The following is a 16,365-nucleotide window of genomic DNA, read 5'->3' as shown; positions in this document are numbered from 1 at the left end:
CACCACCGTCCTGTAAAGCTTGCCTTTCACACCTGCTGCTATCCTGGTGTCACAAATCACCCCTTTATTTGGTCTCCACCCACATCTTCCCTTCAAAGTACTCCTTCCCTTGTTAGCACATTACCATTTCCACCCTTAATGACTTTAAACTGCTGTCCATCCTTTCCAGCTTCATCTCTCTGCCATACCAATTGGTACAAGTCCCTTTCTCCATGCTTAGTGTCAAGGCTCACCTTGAACTCACTATAAGGCTTTTCCTTTGCCATTGGTCTAGCACCCCTAGCATTCTTATTTACACGACAACATTACTTTTTCTTTTCCTTTGAATGCTTCCCTGAAGTGATGACACAAAGCCTTGAAAAGTGAGTATAATGAGTAAAGTCATAGACATAATGAGACAAAACCAATGGATTGGATGCAGAATTTGCTGGTGGGCATCTCGGGGATGTGCAAAGGGTCACTGGAGAATGCGGGTATCGATCCCGCTACCTCTCGCATGCTAAGCGAGCGCTCTCCCATTTGAGCTAATTCCCCTTTGTCGCTTGGGGATTGTAGCTTCATCTTGTCATATGGACCTTTAACTCCGGGGGATCTAAAAAGGACGCCTCGCCTTCATGGGTTTCTGGGCATGCCAACTACAACAAGACCCCGTGGTAGAATCACTGCGCATACGAGACATTAAGGACCAACTCTAGTCTGGGCACTACACATTATGCTGGGAGACTGTCACCGTTTGTGGAAGCACCTTTCAGCTGCTTCTGGAGAAAAAGAGATGTCAGACTGGACTGGGGGCATTGCTGCGTGACTCTTGGCTGCCATCGGCCAGTATTGTGAAGGTAAGAGGGGAGACAATCACCTCAGATGGACAAACACTGATGAGGTTTAAAGCCAGCGTTAGCCTGACAGTACCTGAAAGGTACTCAGAGGAGACGTGCAAATAAACATTTGCCAAAGGAAGCCACATGCGTTCGTTTGGAGTACTGACTATTCTGGAAACAAAGTATCTTTTGGCCATTGTATTAGCAGACCATTCTCTTTAACGTGACCTGTGCAACAAGACCACATGGTGAACTATAGGGAGTACTGAGCCAAAGAAGAGCTGAGGCATTGCATCATGCCTTCTTTGGCAGCCAATCTCACAACATGCATTAAGATAAGTAGAAAGAGGACTCGACGAGGATGGGATTCGAACCCACGCGTGCAGAGCACAATGGATTAGCAGTCCATCGCCTTAACCTCTCGGACACCTCATCTCGTGGCTGCAGTTTCTTTGCCAGCAGAATTGGGAATTTATTCTACGACCATGTAGTCTGGATGGACAAAATGCGAGCTGAGCGCTAGTGTATCGACGCAGGGAAATCTACTCCAGATCCCCCACGAGGGGCTGCGTAACACTTTGGTAGAAGCCTGGAGTGATGCTGGCTTCTTCTTTGAGCCTGTTCTTCTTGGGGGTTGCCAGAGTGGATCATCTGCCTCCATCTCACCCTGCCCCTAGCATTCTCCTCTGTCACAGCAACCCTCTTCATGTCCTCCTCAACTAGATCCATGAACTTTCTCTTCTGTATTTTTCTTTTCCTCCTGCCTAGCAGCTCCATATTTTACACCCTTTTCCCAGTATATCTTATTTTCCTCCTCTGCACATTTCCAAACCACCGCAGCCTTACCGGTCTAACTTTGTCTCCAAACCGCTCAACCCCAGCTGTCCCTCTGACATAGTCAGTTCTAATCTTTTTCCATCCTGGACACTCCCAACATAAAAAAACTTACCATCTTCAACTCTGACAACTCCATCTCGGCCTCTCGTCTTTTCCTCCGTGCCACAGTCATAAAACAATACATCAGAGCAGTTCTCACCACCGTCCTGTAAAGCTTGCCTTTCACACCTGCTGCTATCCTGGTGTCACAAATCACCCCTTTATTTGGTCTCCACCCACATCTTCCCTTCAAAGTACTCCTTCCCTTGTTAGCACATTACCATTTCCACCCTTAATGACTTTAAACTGCTGTCCATCCTTTCCAGCTTCATCTCTCTGCCATACCAATTGGTACAAGTCCCTTTCTCCATGCTTAGTGTCAAGGCTCACCTTGAACTCACTATAAGGCTTTTCCTTTGCCATTGGTCTAGCACCCCTAGCATTCTTATTTACACGACAACATTACTTTTTCTTTTCCTTTGAATGCTTCCCTGAAGTGAGGACACAAAGCCTTGAAAAGTGAGTATAATGAGTAAAGTCATAGACATAATGAGACAAAACCAATGGATTGGATGCAGAATTTGCTGGTGGGCATCTCGGGGATGTGCAAAGGGTCACTGGAGAATGCGGGTATCGATCCCGCTACCTCTCGCATGCTAAGCGAGCGCTCTCCCATTTGAGCTAATTCCCCTTTGTCGCTTGGGGATTGTAGCTTCATCTTGTCATATGGACCTTTAACTCCGGGGGATCTAAAAAGGACGCCTCGCCTTCATGGGTTTCTGGGCATGCCAACTACAACAAGACCCCGTGGTAGAATCACTGCGCATACGAGACATTAAGGACCAACTCTAGTCTGGGCACTACACATTATGCTGGGAGACTGTCACCGTTTGTGGAAGCACCTTTCAGCTGCTTCTGGAGAAAAAGAGATGTCAGACTGGACTGGGGGCATTGCTGCGTGACTCTTGGCTGCCATCGGCCAGTATTGTGAAGGTAAGAGGGGAGACAATCACCTCAGATGGACAAACACTGATGAGGTTTAAAGCCAGCGTTAGCCTGACAGTACCTGAAAGGTACTCAGAGGAGACGTGCAAATAAACATTTGCCAAAGGAAGCCACATGCGTTCGTTTGGAGCACTGACTATTCTGGAAACAAAGTATCTTTTGGCCATTGTATTAGCAGACCATTCTCTTTAACGTGACCTGTGCAACAAGACCACATGGTGAACTATAGGGAGTACTGAGCCAAAGAAGAGCTGAGGCATTGCATCATGCCTTCTTTGGCAGCCAATCTCACAACATGCATTAAGATAAGTAGAAAGAGGACTCGACGAGGATGGGATTCGAACCCACGCATGCAGAGCACAATGGATTAGCAGTCCATCGCCTTAACCTCTCGGACACCTCATCTCGTGGCTGCAGTTTCTTTGCCAGCAGAATTGGGAATTTATTCTGCGACCATGTAGTCTGGATGGACAAAATGCGAGCTGAGCGCTAGTGTATCGACGCAGGGAAATCTACTCCAGATCCCCCACGAGGGGCTGCGTAACACTTTGGTAGAAGCCTGGAGTGATGCTGGCTTCTTCTTTGAGCCTGTTCTTCTTGGGGGTTGCCAGAGTGGATCATCTGCCTCCATCTCACCCTGCCCCTAGCATTCTCCTCTGTCACAGCAACCCTCTTCATGTCCTCCTCAACTAGATCCATGAACTTTCTCTTCTGTATTTTTCTTTTCCTCCTGCCTAGCAGCTCCATATTTTACACCCTTTTCCCAGTATATCTTATTTTCCTCCTCTGCACATTTCCAAACCACCGCAGCCTTACCGGTCTAACTTTGTCTCCAAACCGCTCAACCCCAGCTGTCCCTCTGACATAGTCAGTTCTAATCTTTTTCCATCCTGGACACTCCCAACATAAAAAAACTTACCATCTTCAACTCTGACAACTCCATCTCGGCCTCTCGTCTTTTCCTCCGTGCCACAGTCATAAAACAATACATCAGAGCAGTTCTCACCACCGTCCTGTAAAGCTTGCCTTTCACACCTGCTGCTATCCTGGTGTCACAAATCACCCCTTTATTTGGTCTCCACCCACATCTTCCCTTCAAAGTACTCCTTCCCTTGTTAGCACATTACCATTTCCACCCTTAATGACTTTAAACTGCTGTCCATCCTTTCCAGCTTCATCTCTCTGCCATACCAATTGGTACAAGTCCCTTTCTCCATGCTTAGTGTCAAGGCTCACCTTGAACTCACTATAAGGCTTTTCCTTTGCCATTGGTCTAGCACCCCTAGCATTCTTATTTACACGACAACATTACTTTTTCTTTTCCTTTGAATGCTTCCCTGAAGTGATGACACAAAGCCTTGAAAAGTGAGTATAATGAGTAAAGTCATAGACATAATGAGACAAAACCAATGGATTGGATGCAGAATTTGCTGGTGGGCATCTCGGGGATGTGCAAAGGGTCACTGGAGAATGCGGGTATCGATCCCGCTACCTCTCGCATGCTAAGCGAGCGCTCTCCCATTTGAGCTAATTCCCCTTTGTCGCTTGGGGATTGTAGCTTCATCTTGTCATATGGACCTTTAACTCCGGGGGATCTAAAAAGGACGCCTCGCCTTCATGGGTTTCTGGGCATGCCAACTACAACAAGACCCCGTGGTAGAATCACTGCGCATACGAGACATTAAGGACCAACTCTAGTCTGGGCACTACACATTATGCTGGGAGACTGTCACCGTTTGTGGAAGCACCTTTCAGCTGCTTCTGGAGAAAAAGAGATGTCAGACTGGACTGGGGGCATTGCTGCGTGACTCTTGGCTGCCATCGGCCAGTATTGTGAAGGTAAGAGGGGAGACAATCACCTCAGATGGACAAACACTGATGAGGTTTAAAGCCAGCGTTAGCCTGACAGTACCTGAAAGGTACTCAGAGGAGACGTGCAAATAAACATTTGCCAAAGGAAGCCACATGCGTTCGTTTGGAGCACTGACTATTCTGGAAACAAAGTATCTTTTGGCCATTGTATTAGCAGACCATTCTCTTTAACGTGACCTGTGCAACAAGACCACATGGTGAACTATAGGGAGTACTGAGCCAAAGAAGAGCTGAGGCATTGCATCATGCCTTCTTTGGCAGCCAATCTCACAACATGCATTAAGATAAGTAGAAAGAGGACTCGACGAGGATGGGATTCGAACCCACGCGTGCAGAGCACAATGGATTAGCAGTCCATCGCCTTAACCTCTCGGACACCTCATCTCGTGGCTGCAGTCTCTTTGCCAGCAGAATTGGGAATTTATTCTGCGACCATGTAGTCTGGATGGACAAAATGCGAGCTGAGCGCTAGTGTATCGACGCAGGGAAATCTACTCCAGATCCCCCACGAGGGGCTGCGTAACACTTTGGTAGAAGCCTGGAGTGATGCTGGCTTCTTCTTTGAGCCTGTTCTTCTTGGGGGTTGCCAGAGTGGATCATCTGCCTCCATCTCACCCTGCCCCTAGCATTCTCCTCTGTCACAGCAACCCTCTTCATGTCCTCCTCAACTAGATCCATGAACTTTCTCTTCTGTATTTTTCTTTTCCTCCTGCCTAGCAGCTCCATATTTTACACCCTTTTCCCAGTATATCTTATTTTCCTCCTCTGCACATTTCCAAACCACCGCAGCCTTACCGGTCTAACTTTGTCTCCAAACCGCTCAACCCCAGCTGTCCCTCTGACATAGTCAGTTCTAATCTTTTTCCATCCTGGACACTCCCAACATAAAAAAACTTACCATCTTCAACTCTGACAACTCCATCTCGGCCTCTCGTCTTTTCCTCCGTGCCACAGTCATAAAACAATACATCAGAGCAGTTCTCACCACCGTCCTGTAAAGCTTGCCTTTCACACCTGCTGCTATCCTGGTGTCACAAATCACCCCTTTATTTGGTCTCCACCCACATCTTCCCTTCAAAGTACTCCTTCCCTTGTTAGCACATTACCATTTCCACCCTTAATGACTTTAAACTGCTGTCCATCCTTTCCAGCTTCATCTCTCTGCCATACCAATTGGTACAAGTCCCTTTCTCCATGCTTAGTGTCAAGGCTCACCTTGAACTCACTATAAGGCTTTTCCTTTGCCATTGGTCTAGCACCCCTAGCATTCTTATTTACACGACAACATTACTTTTTCTTTTCCTTCCTTTTCCTTTGAATGCTTCCCTGAAGTGATGACACAAAGCCTTGAAAAGTGAGTATAATGAGTAAAGTCATAGACATAATGAGACAAAACCAATGGACTGGCTTCAGAACCTGCTGGTGGGCTGCTCGGGGATGTGCAAAGGGTCACTGGAGAATGCGGGTATCGATCCCGCTACCTCTCGCATGCTAAGCGAGCGCTCTCCCATTTGAGCTAATTCCCCTTTGTCGCTTGGGGATTGTAGCTTCATCTTGTCATATGGACCTTTAACTCCGGGGGATCTAAAAAGGACGCCTCGCCTTCATGGGTTTCTGGGCATGCCAACTACAACAAGACCCCGTGGTAGAATCACTGCGCATACGAGACATTAAGGACCAACTCTAGTCTGGGCACTACACATTATGCTGGGAGACTGTCACCGTTTGTGGAAGCACCTTTCAGCTGCTTCTGGAGAAAAAGAGATGTCAGACTGGACTGGGGGCATTGCTGCGTGACTCTTGGCTGCCATCGGCCAGTATTGTGAAGGTAAGAGGGGAGACAATCACCTCAGATGGACAAACACTGATGAGGTTTAAAGCCAGCGTTAACCTGACAGTACCTGAAAGGTACTCAGAGGAGACGTGCAAATAAACATTTGCCAAAGGAAGCCACATGCGTTCGTTTGGAGCACTGACTATTCTGGAAACAAAGTATCTTTTGGCCATTGTATTAGCAGACCATTCTCTTTAACGTGACCTGTGCAACAAGACCACATGGTGAACTATAGGGAGTACTGAGCCAAAGAAGAGCTGAGGCATTGCATCATGCCTTCTTTGGCAGCCAATCTCACAACATGCATTAAGATAAGTAGAAAGAGGACTCGACGAGGATGGGATTCGAACCCACGCGTGCAGAGCACAATGGATTAGCAGTCCATCGCCTTAACCTCTCGGACACCTCATCTCGTGGCTGCAGTTTCTTTGCCAGCAGAATTGGGAATTTATTCTGCGACCATGTAGTCTGGATGGACAAAATGCGAGCTGAGCGCTAGTGTATCGACGCAGGGAAATCTACTCCAGATCCCCGACGAGGGGCTGCGTAACACTTTGGTAGAAGCCTGGAGTGATGCTGGCTTCTTCTTTGAGCCTGTTCTTCTTGGGGGTTGCCAGAGTGGATCATCTGCCTCCATCTCACCCTGCCCCTAGCATTCTCCTCTGTCACAGCAACCCTCTTCATGTCCTCCTCAACTAGATCCATGAACTTTCTCTTCTGTATTTTTCTTTTCCTCCTGCCTAGCAGCTCCATATTTTACACCCTTTTCCCAGTATATCTTATTTTCCTCCTCTGCACATTTCCAAACCACCGCAGCCTTACCGGTCTAACTTTGTCTCCAAACCGCTCAACCCCAGCTGTCCCTCTGACATAGTCAGTTCTAATCTTTTTCCATCCTGGACACTCCCAACATAAAAAAACTTACCATCTTCAACTCTGACAACTCCATCTCGGCCTCTCGTCTTTTCCTCCGTGCCACAGTCATAAAACAATACATCAGAGCAGTTCTCACCACCGTCCTGTAAAGCTTGCCTTTCACACCTGCTGCTATCCTGGTGTCACAAATCACCCCTTTATTTGGTCTCCACCCACATCTTCCCTTCAAAGTACTCCTTCCCTTGTTAGCACATTACCATTTCCACCCTTAATGACTTTAAACTGCTGTCCATCCTTTCCAGCTTCATCTCTCTGCCATACCAATTGGTACAAGTCCCTTTCTCCATGCTTAGTGTCAAGGCTCACCTTGAACTCACTATAAGGCTTTTCCTTTGCCATTGGTCTAGCACCCCTAGCATTCTTATTTACACGACAACATTACTTTTTCTTTTCCTTCCTTTTCCTTTGAATGCTTCCCTGAAGTGATGACACAAAGCCTTGAAAAGTGAGTATAATGAGTAAAGTCATAGACATAATGAGACATAACCAATGGATTGGATGCAGAACCTGCTGGTGGGCATCTCGGGGATGTGCAAAGGGTCACTGGAGAATGCGGGTATCGATCCCGCTACCTCTCGCATGCTAAGCGAGCGCTCTCCCATTTGAGCTAATTCCCCTTTGTCACTTGGGGATTGTAGCTTCATCTTGTCATATGGACCTTTAACTCAGGCGGATCTAAAAAGGACGCCTCGCCTTCATGGGTTTCTGGGCATGCCAACTACAACAAGACCCCGTGGTAGAATCACTGCGCATACGAGACATTAAGGACCAACTCTAGTCTGGGCACTACACATTATGCTGGGAGACTGTCACCGTTTGTGGAAGCACCTTTCAGCTGCTTCTGGAGAAAAAGAGATGTCAGACTGGACTGGGGGCATTGCTGCGTGACTCTTGGCTGCCATCGGCCAGTATTGTGAAGGTAAGAGGGGAGACAATCACCTCAGATGGACAAACACTGATGAGGTTTAAAGCCAGCGTTAACCTGACAGTACCTGAAAGGTACTCAGAGGAGACGTGCAAATAAACATTTGCCAAAGGAAGCCACATGCGTTCGTTTGGAGCACTGACTATTCTGGAAACAAAGTATCTTTTGGCCATTGTATTAGCAGACCATTCTCTTTAACGTGACCTGTGCAACAAGACCACATGGTGAACTATAGGGAGTACTGAGCCAAAGAAGAGCTGAGGCATTGCATCATGCCTTCTTTGGCAGCCAATCTCACAACATGCATTAAGATAAGTAGAAAGAGGACTCGACGAGGATGGGATTCGAACCCACGCGTGCAGAGCACAATGGATTAGCAGTCCATCGCCTTAACCTCTCGGCCACCTCATCTCGTGGCTGCAGTTTCTTTGCCAGCAGAACTGGGAATTTATTCTGTGACCATGTAGTCTGGATGGACAAAATGCGAGCTGAGCGCTAGTGTATCGACGCAGGGAAATCTACTCCAGATCCCCCACGAGGGGCTGCGTAACACTTTGGTAGAAGCCTGGAGTGATGCTGGCTTCTTCTTTGAGCCTGTTCTTCTTGGGGGTTGCCAGAGTGGATCATCTGCCTCCATCTCACCCTGCCCCTAGCATTCTCCTCTGTCACAGCAACCCTCTTCATGTCCTCCTCAACTAGATCCATGAACTTTCTCTTCTGTATTTTTCTTTTCCTCCTGCCTAGCAGCTCCATATTTTACACCCTTTTCCCAGTATATCTTATTTTCCTCCTCTGCACATTTCCAAACCACCGCAGCCTTACCGGTCTAACTTTGTCTCCAAACCGCTCAACCCCAGCTGTCCCTCTGACATAGTCAGTTCTAATCTTTTTCCATCCTGGACACTCCCAACATAAAAAAACTTACCATCTTCAACTCTGACAACTCCATCTCGGCCTCTCGTCTTTTCCTCCGTGCCACAGTCATAAAACAATACATCAGAGCAGTTCTCACCACCGTCCTGTAAAGCTTGCCTTTCACACCTGCTGCTATCCTGGTGTCACAAATCACCCCTTTATTTGGTCTCCACCCACATCTTCCCTTCAAAGTACTCCTTCCCTTGTTAGCACATTACCATTTCCACCCTTAATGACTTTAAACTGCTGTCCATCCTTTCCAGCTTCATCTCTCTGCCATACCAATTGGTACAAGTCCCTTTCTCCATGCTTAGTGTCAAGGCTCACCTTGAACTCACTATAAGGCTTTTCCTTTGCCATTGGTCTAGCACCCCTAGCATTCTTATTTACACGACAACATTACTTTTTCTTTTCCTTCCTTTTCCTTTGAATGCTTCCCTGAAGTGATGACACAAAGCCTTGAAAAGTGAGTATAATGAGTAAAGTCATAGACATAATGAGACAAAACCAATGGATTGGATGCAGAATTTGCTGGTGGGCATCTCGGGGATGTGCAAAGGGTCACTGGAGAATGCGGGTATCGATCCCGCTACCTCTCGCATGCTAAGCGAGCGCTCTCCCAGTTGAGCTAATTCCCCTTTGTCGCTTGGGGATTGTAGCTTCATCTTGTCATATGGACCTTTAACTCCGGGGGATCTAAAAAGGACGCCTCGCCTTCATGGGTTTCTGGGCATGCCAACTACAACAAGACCCCGTGGTAGAATCACTGCGCATACGAGACATTAAGGACCAACTCTAGTCTGGGCACTACACATTATGCTGGGAGACTGTCACCGTTTGTGGAAGCACCTTTCAGCTGCTTCTGGAGAAAAAGAGATGTCAGACTGGACTGGGGGCATTGCTGCGTGACTCTTGGCTGCCATCGGTGAAGGAAACGGTTTCCAGGGCCTAATCCGTGGATCGACTTCCTTCGAGGCGTGGACGTCTATCAGCAGAGAATGTACCTTCACCTATCAGCAGAGAATGTCCCTTAGTCTGTAACACAGTCAAATATATTCTCAAGTAATATTCAAGCATGCCATTCAGCGTGTTAGTACGAGCTCGGGAGCAGCTTGGGAGAACAAGAAAACAGAGACTGCTTCAGGTTGTCTTCCCAAATTGACTCAACTTTATTCACAAGTACAACAGTTTATATAGAGGGTAAAATTCATGAGACAGCAGATTTATCAGTTTAAACCAGTACAGACCAAGATAAGGCAGCGTCTTCCTGCCCTTGGGTGAAGAAGCATCCTTTGTGTAGTGTATCAGTTCAGCTACAATTGTGATTATCTCAGCGACATATTTTCAAGGCACAAAACAAAGTGTTCTTACATTAGTGAAATCTGAAACAAACCATTTGGCCTCAACAGGCGTCTCCTAAAAGATTAAGAAACTAATGTAGCTGAGGGAGTGATCTCTGTGGTATTTCAACCTTGTACCAGCCTGTGATTCTCACACATCAATTCTCGGGTCAAAGAGAAAAATAACTAAAACAAAGGGGCCTTATTGAATGACAGAGTTTTCCTGCATAATGTCACTATAAAACAATATCCAGTAAATGCTACCATAGTACTAAAATACCTAACAGTTCCCCTCTTTTATTATTTTTAAAAATAATAACTCAAATAGAAAGGAAAAATCACAAATGTAATAACATAATATAAAAAGCAAATCATAAAATGTAATAGTTCACAACCTAATGTTCAATATACACATCAGGAACATCATTGGTAACATCTGGCACATCCTCAGGATCAATTTGTGCTAATTGCAAATACATTGAAGTAGCTGTACTAGTAGCTATATGGGTTATCATTGAAAATGTGGCTTGCAGAAATGTGAACAGGGTTGCACTTTACAATACGAAATAGTAAATAAAAATCCTAAGGTTAATGCAGTAGATATGATTAATAACCTAAATATATAAAAAAGACAGTTCTTTAGTCGTCTCCTGGCCTGGTCCCAGGTTCGAGAGACACCGTATAAGCGTCTTGTGATGACAATGGGCATTTCATTTTCTCCATTATCAGGATGAAACGAGTCTATCTTTATCAGGTTAGACATTGTGTGGTACTCTAGGCTTTCTGTTCCTGCTGGATGTTCGAGTACCTTGTTGTTGTTCAGGTGGGGGATCAAAGGGCTTTCTGAGTCTTGGCTCTTTCCGGCGTTGTGTGTTAATCAGTGATTGTGTGTGTGTAGGTGTATTGAATCCGGGCGCTGGCTCGCCTGAGTCGTCATCTGTAGGTGTATTGAATCCGGGCGCTGGCTCGCCGGAGACGTCATCTACTTGATCCGACGCCTTAGGTGGTTTGGTGGGGCTGGTCTTAACCCTGCTGGCATGAATCCACTGGGGTTGTCCGTCTGTTAGGATGCTGGTTCTCGTCACTGCAAGTACAGTCTGGGGGCTGGAACACGCGGCCTCCCCGAGTGCCCTTGGTTTTAGCGACTTTACCAACACCGCATCTCCTGGTTTCTACGGATGGGTTGGATCTATGGAAGGGAGAGGCTGAGAGAGACAAACTTTCTGATAGTTATTATTCAGTGTTTCTACCAGGTTATGAACATAGTCAGACAATGCAGTGTCTATGTCCCCTTCCAATAGCGGTGCCCCTCTGGAGGCTGACCATGGTGTTGGAAACGGTCTTCCCATGATTATTTCAAATGGAGATAATTTGGTTGCTGCGGATGGAGTCATTCTAATCTCGCAGAGGATTTGAGGAAGTAGTTTGATCCAGGTCATTCCTGTTTCTATCATTGCTTTAGTCAGGCGATTTTTTATGGTCCTATTCATTCTTTCTACAACTCCTGAACTCTGAGGATGGTATGGCACATGATATTTCCAGTCTATTGCTAGAGTTTTAGCACACTTTTGAATTACTTCTGATGTGAATGAAGGTCCTCTATCACTGTTAATTTGGTGAGGTATTCCAAATCTGGGTATTATTTCATTGCACAACTTTTGACAGACTACTTCTGCAGTTTCTTTTGATGTTGGGTAAGCTTCTACCCATTTACTAAATTGGTCCACTATTACCAGTAAGTACTTGATGCTTCCTTGTGCTGGCATGTGTGTAAAATCAATTTGTAATGTATGAAATGGGAAATCTGGTTGTGGTAAATGCTGATGTTTTGCTTTTGGTTTTCCTACATTAGTTCGTGCACATGTTAGACAGGTTGCTAATATGCGTTTTACTGCGTGTGATGTTTTCTCGATTACAAATCTTGATTTTATTGCTCCTATTACCCCTCTTTGTCCGACATGACTCACACCGTGAAAATGGCGGACAAGGATTGGCAGTAGTGAAGATGGGAGGGCAATCAAACCCTCAAGGTTTTTGTATAAGCCGTCTCTGTTATCTAAGGTACAATCATTACTTTCCCAGTAAGTGTAATCTAAGGCAGAGGCCTGCTCTTGTATGAATTTTAGGTCAACATTTGCTTCTAAATAGTCTGGGAGCGTGACAAGTGGCAGCTGTAAAGGCAAAGATAATACTTCCTTTCTGGGTGGTTGCTGTGAGGCAGCAGCTGCTTTCGCGGTTACGTCTGCAAGAGCATTTCCCACTGCTTCGTCTGTGTCAGCCGTGCTGTGCCCCTTCGTTTTAACAACTGCAATTGCCGATGGCAGCTGTATAGCCTGCAAAAGTCTTAGAACAAGGTCAGAATTAGCGATCGATTTTCCATCAGCAGATCTAAATCCTCTTTGTCTCCACAATGTGCCAAAGTCATGCACCACACCGAATGCATAACGGCTATCAGTGTAAATTGTTACCCGCTTATCCACATGTGGCTCACAGGCGCGTATTAAAGCCATGAGCTCTGCTTTTTGTGCTGAGTGAAACGGTAATGAGTGAGCCTCTAGTATGATGTCAGGCAATGTGACCACTGAATAGCCACAAAGAAATGAGTTGTCATTTGGTTTTGAACAGGACCCGTCCACATAAACAATGACTGAGTCTGGGATTGGTGTCTGCTCTAAGTCTGGGCGTGGTGCTGTGGATTCCTGTATACGTGTCATACAATCATGATCGTCAGGGTCGTCTGAACCATCCTGTCGGTCAGAGGAACACAGCATACGAATAAGTAAGTGTGCTGGCGAATTGGGTGTGCTGCTTGCTTTTATAGTGAGATTTGCTGTTGAAGTCAGTGTAGCTTCATAACCTGAGCGACGTTGTGCGGTCATATGTTGTGTAGTTATGTTTGCTAGAATGGTCGTGACCTGGTGATTGGTGTGTAGAATAGTGTCATGTGAGAGTGTGAGCTTCTCGCAGTCCCTTATCATGATAGAGCAAGCTGCTACTGCTCTCAGGCAGGCCGGCATCCCCTGAACTACTGCTGGCAGCACCTTTGAGTAGAAGGCTACTGGACGGTAGCCACAGCCATGCTCTTGGGCCAATACACCTGCACAGGTTGTGCCGTTCTCTGTGACGTACAGGTGGAACGGTAAGTGGTAGTCAGGCAGACCCAAACAAGGGGCGGAGGTCAGCGCTCCCTGTAATGCATTGAAAGAGGCAGTCATTTCTGTGGACCACAGTATTCGAGGAGGCTTGTCTTTTTTGCAGCATTCACGCAGAATGTGGTCATGAAAAGAACAGTCTGGTATCCACTGTCTGCAATAGTTCACCATGCCTAGGAAGGACAGCATTTCCTTCTGTGTAGTGGGCTTAGGGACAGAGGTCACAGCTTTGACCCTGTCTGTAGTCATGGAACGTTGTCCGTGAGACAGTGTAAATCCCAAATATTGAACAGAAGTCTGACAGTACTGCATTTTCTTTGCTGATGCTTTGTGGCCAGTCTGTTGGAGGTGCTAGAGTAGCATGTGTGTGGCAGTTTGACATAGTTTTTCACTTTCAGCACAGAGGAGGAGATCATCTACATACTGGATCAGAGTACAGCCCTCAGGAGGAATGAAGCCGTCCAGGGTAGCACGTACCACCATTGAGAAAGCCGCAGGGCTGTCTACCATGCCTTGGGGTAAGCGAGTCCATGTGTACTGCTTATCTCTATGTGTAAAAGCAAATATCGGCTGTGTGTCCTCATGCACAGGTACTGAGAAAAAGGCGGAGCACAAATCCACCACAGTAAAATGTGTAGCTGTTGCTGGAATACCTGTCAGTATGCTGGGAACATCTGGGACAAGAGGAGGTAGAGGCATAATGACTGCATTAATTTGCCTTAAGTCTTGTGTGAAACGCCATACGCCAGGTTTGTTAGGCTTTGGCACAGGATTGACAGGAGTGTTATATGGAGATACTGTGGGCTTTATTACTCCAACTGTCAATAAATCTCCTATGATGATGTCTAAGGCTGCGGCTTTTTCAGCGGAAATGGGATATTGCTTGACATATACCGGCTTGTTGTTTTTCAGCTGAGCATGATAAGGTGTACAGTCAATAAATCCTACATCATTCTCACCTCTTGACCATAATGTCATGTTTTGATATTCAGCTGGCAATGTGACAGCAGAGATAGTACAGTGTATGGGGTAGGTTAGATCTGTGTGTCGACATGGTGCAGTAATGTCATAGCCTATGTCTGAGTTATGTGACAAAACCACTGTTTGGCCTTCACTGGTGTGTGCAGTTATCATGTTGTTGAACAGTGTGAGAGAAACAAATATGTGGCTTCCAGGCATGGGGCTACCTGGTAACGGTGTTTGCACATGTTTTTGACACAGAGTGTGACGTGGGATACCAGTCAGATGGATATTGAGTTCATTCTCCGCTGAGGCGTCCAGCTGACACAGAGGCTGTTCCTTCTCCATGGTGTCAGTGCATAGGGCAGAGAAAACATAGCTGTTATCAGTATCTGCAAACATTTCACCCTTTGTGTTAAATGAAATACACAAGTTCATTTTTGCCATTAAATCTCTGCCTAATAGATTCACAGGCGAGTTTGGAATAATTATGAATGGATGATATGTAATTTCGTCTGGTTTTGGGCCCCAGCGTGTCTTTAGAGAATGAGTTTTGGGGCATTGCACTAGAGTTCCGTTTATTCCCATGGTGTTGATGCACACAGAGGAAACAGGCCCACTATAGAATTTTCCAGACAGTGAACTTTTAGTGGCTCCACTGTCAACTAAAAAGGAATAAGTCTTTTCACCTATCTCTATATCTAACATGGGCAAGCTTTCTGTGTTACGGGACAATTGCAAATGCAGCATCGTGTGTAGTGCTTCACACTGTCCCTCATCATCACCTGGGCCTCCCTATGGTTGGTCCAGTCTTTCGTTATCATATGGATGGGGATTAAAATGTGGATTATAAGGTTGCTCCCTAAGTGCAAAGGGGCCATTATTTTGATGTGATTCCTGTCTGCGTTGCCAGTTAACTTGTCTGGAAGAGCTCTGCTGACGCCTAGTGGCAGGAGCTGGTCCTGTGTTTTGTGGTTGAGACCCACGTGCTGCTGATTTGCTTTCCCTCCTCCAGTGTCCTATTTTTCCACAGTAAAAACATACGTCTCCACTCCTATCTCTCCTTCTGAGATCTCCCTGCTGCGCTTGTTGAGGGGGCGGGGCCCCTGCATACATCATTTTTTCACTTTCCTCTGAGCCTTCAACATCAAAATTCAACATCATCTTAACACTTTTAGCCTTCGTGCTGTTGGGGAAAAGATCTGCACCAGCTTTTGTTTTGACAAGTGTGATAAAGTTCTTTATTTTCATGTCATAGAGATTATCAGTGGCAGTCAGCTTCAATAGTTGTGAACATTCTGGATGAATATTGTTTAAGAATGTTGTTATGAAAATCTGATCATTTCCTCCTTCAGGCATGCATGCCTCATTAGTCCAGCAGTGTGTGAAACGTTTCATAAAAACTAGAATGGATTCATCTGGCTTTTGCTTACACATGGTTACTGCATTTAAATCAATTTTATCTCTAGACATTGTGAGCAGAAATTTCTTTAGATTTTGAAAAAAGGCTGTGATTTTGTCATCGTTTATCCACAAAAACGAGGTGGTGTTGGCTGCTTGGTCATTTTTAGGGTCTAGTTCCTCTACTTCTTCAATAAGCTGAGATTCAGTCACACCTGGAATTCGTTGACATAATATATATCTATAGTCAGGCCCACCCAAGTGGTGGTATCTGGTACTTCTCTGTAATGCAGAAACAAAGGCTGTAGGATTTTGTAGAGGATCGGGAAGT

The 16,365-nt window shown here is 45.9% G+C and overlaps 11 non-coding genes across 11 annotated transcripts; all 11 read right to left on the bottom strand.

Annotated features, from left to right (window-relative positions):
- Window positions 1-461: 461 nt before the first annotated feature.
- Window positions 462-534, bottom strand: trnaa-agc (transfer RNA alanine (anticodon AGC)). The gene has a single exon. It is a non-coding gene; the product is annotated as a tRNA-Ala (tRNA).
- Window positions 535-1,171: 637 nt separating this feature from the next.
- On the bottom strand, window positions 1,172-1,253 carry trnas-gcu (transfer RNA serine (anticodon GCU)). Its single transcript has one exon. It is a non-coding gene; the product is annotated as a tRNA-Ser (tRNA).
- A 1,059-nt stretch (window positions 1,254-2,312) lies between these two features.
- On the bottom strand, window positions 2,313-2,385 carry trnaa-agc (transfer RNA alanine (anticodon AGC)). Its single transcript has one exon. It is a non-coding gene; the product is annotated as a tRNA-Ala (tRNA).
- A 637-nt stretch (window positions 2,386-3,022) lies between these two features.
- Window positions 3,023-3,104, bottom strand: trnas-gcu (transfer RNA serine (anticodon GCU)). The gene has a single exon. It is a non-coding gene; the product is annotated as a tRNA-Ser (tRNA).
- Window positions 3,105-4,163: 1,059 nt separating this feature from the next.
- On the bottom strand, window positions 4,164-4,236 carry trnaa-agc (transfer RNA alanine (anticodon AGC)). Its single transcript has one exon. It is a non-coding gene; the product is annotated as a tRNA-Ala (tRNA).
- A 637-nt stretch (window positions 4,237-4,873) lies between these two features.
- On the bottom strand, window positions 4,874-4,955 carry trnas-gcu (transfer RNA serine (anticodon GCU)). Its single transcript has one exon. It is a non-coding gene; the product is annotated as a tRNA-Ser (tRNA).
- A 1,069-nt stretch (window positions 4,956-6,024) lies between these two features.
- trnaa-agc (transfer RNA alanine (anticodon AGC)) lies at window positions 6,025-6,097 on the bottom strand. The gene has a single exon. It is a non-coding gene; the product is annotated as a tRNA-Ala (tRNA).
- Window positions 6,098-6,734: 637 nt separating this feature from the next.
- On the bottom strand, window positions 6,735-6,816 carry trnas-gcu (transfer RNA serine (anticodon GCU)). Its single transcript has one exon. It is a non-coding gene; the product is annotated as a tRNA-Ser (tRNA).
- Window positions 6,817-7,885: 1,069 nt separating this feature from the next.
- trnaa-agc (transfer RNA alanine (anticodon AGC)) lies at window positions 7,886-7,958 on the bottom strand. The gene has a single exon. It is a non-coding gene; the product is annotated as a tRNA-Ala (tRNA).
- A 637-nt stretch (window positions 7,959-8,595) lies between these two features.
- trnas-gcu (transfer RNA serine (anticodon GCU)) lies at window positions 8,596-8,677 on the bottom strand. The gene has a single exon. It is a non-coding gene; the product is annotated as a tRNA-Ser (tRNA).
- A 1,069-nt stretch (window positions 8,678-9,746) lies between these two features.
- trnaa-agc (transfer RNA alanine (anticodon AGC)) lies at window positions 9,747-9,819 on the bottom strand. The gene has a single exon. It is a non-coding gene; the product is annotated as a tRNA-Ala (tRNA).
- Between the last annotated feature and the right edge of the window lie 6,546 nt (window positions 9,820-16,365).

This window comes from Rhamphochromis longiceps, linkage group LG3 (genome assembly GCF_057381845.1).
Source record: "Rhamphochromis longiceps isolate RC_006_pf linkage group LG3, R_longiceps_female_GT1.1, whole genome shotgun sequence".
Classification (NCBI taxonomy): Eukaryota; Metazoa; Chordata; class Actinopteri; order Cichliformes; family Cichlidae; genus Rhamphochromis; species Rhamphochromis longiceps.
Note: the sequence above shows the minus strand (reverse complement) of the source record. Positions and strands in the feature narration are given on the sequence as shown.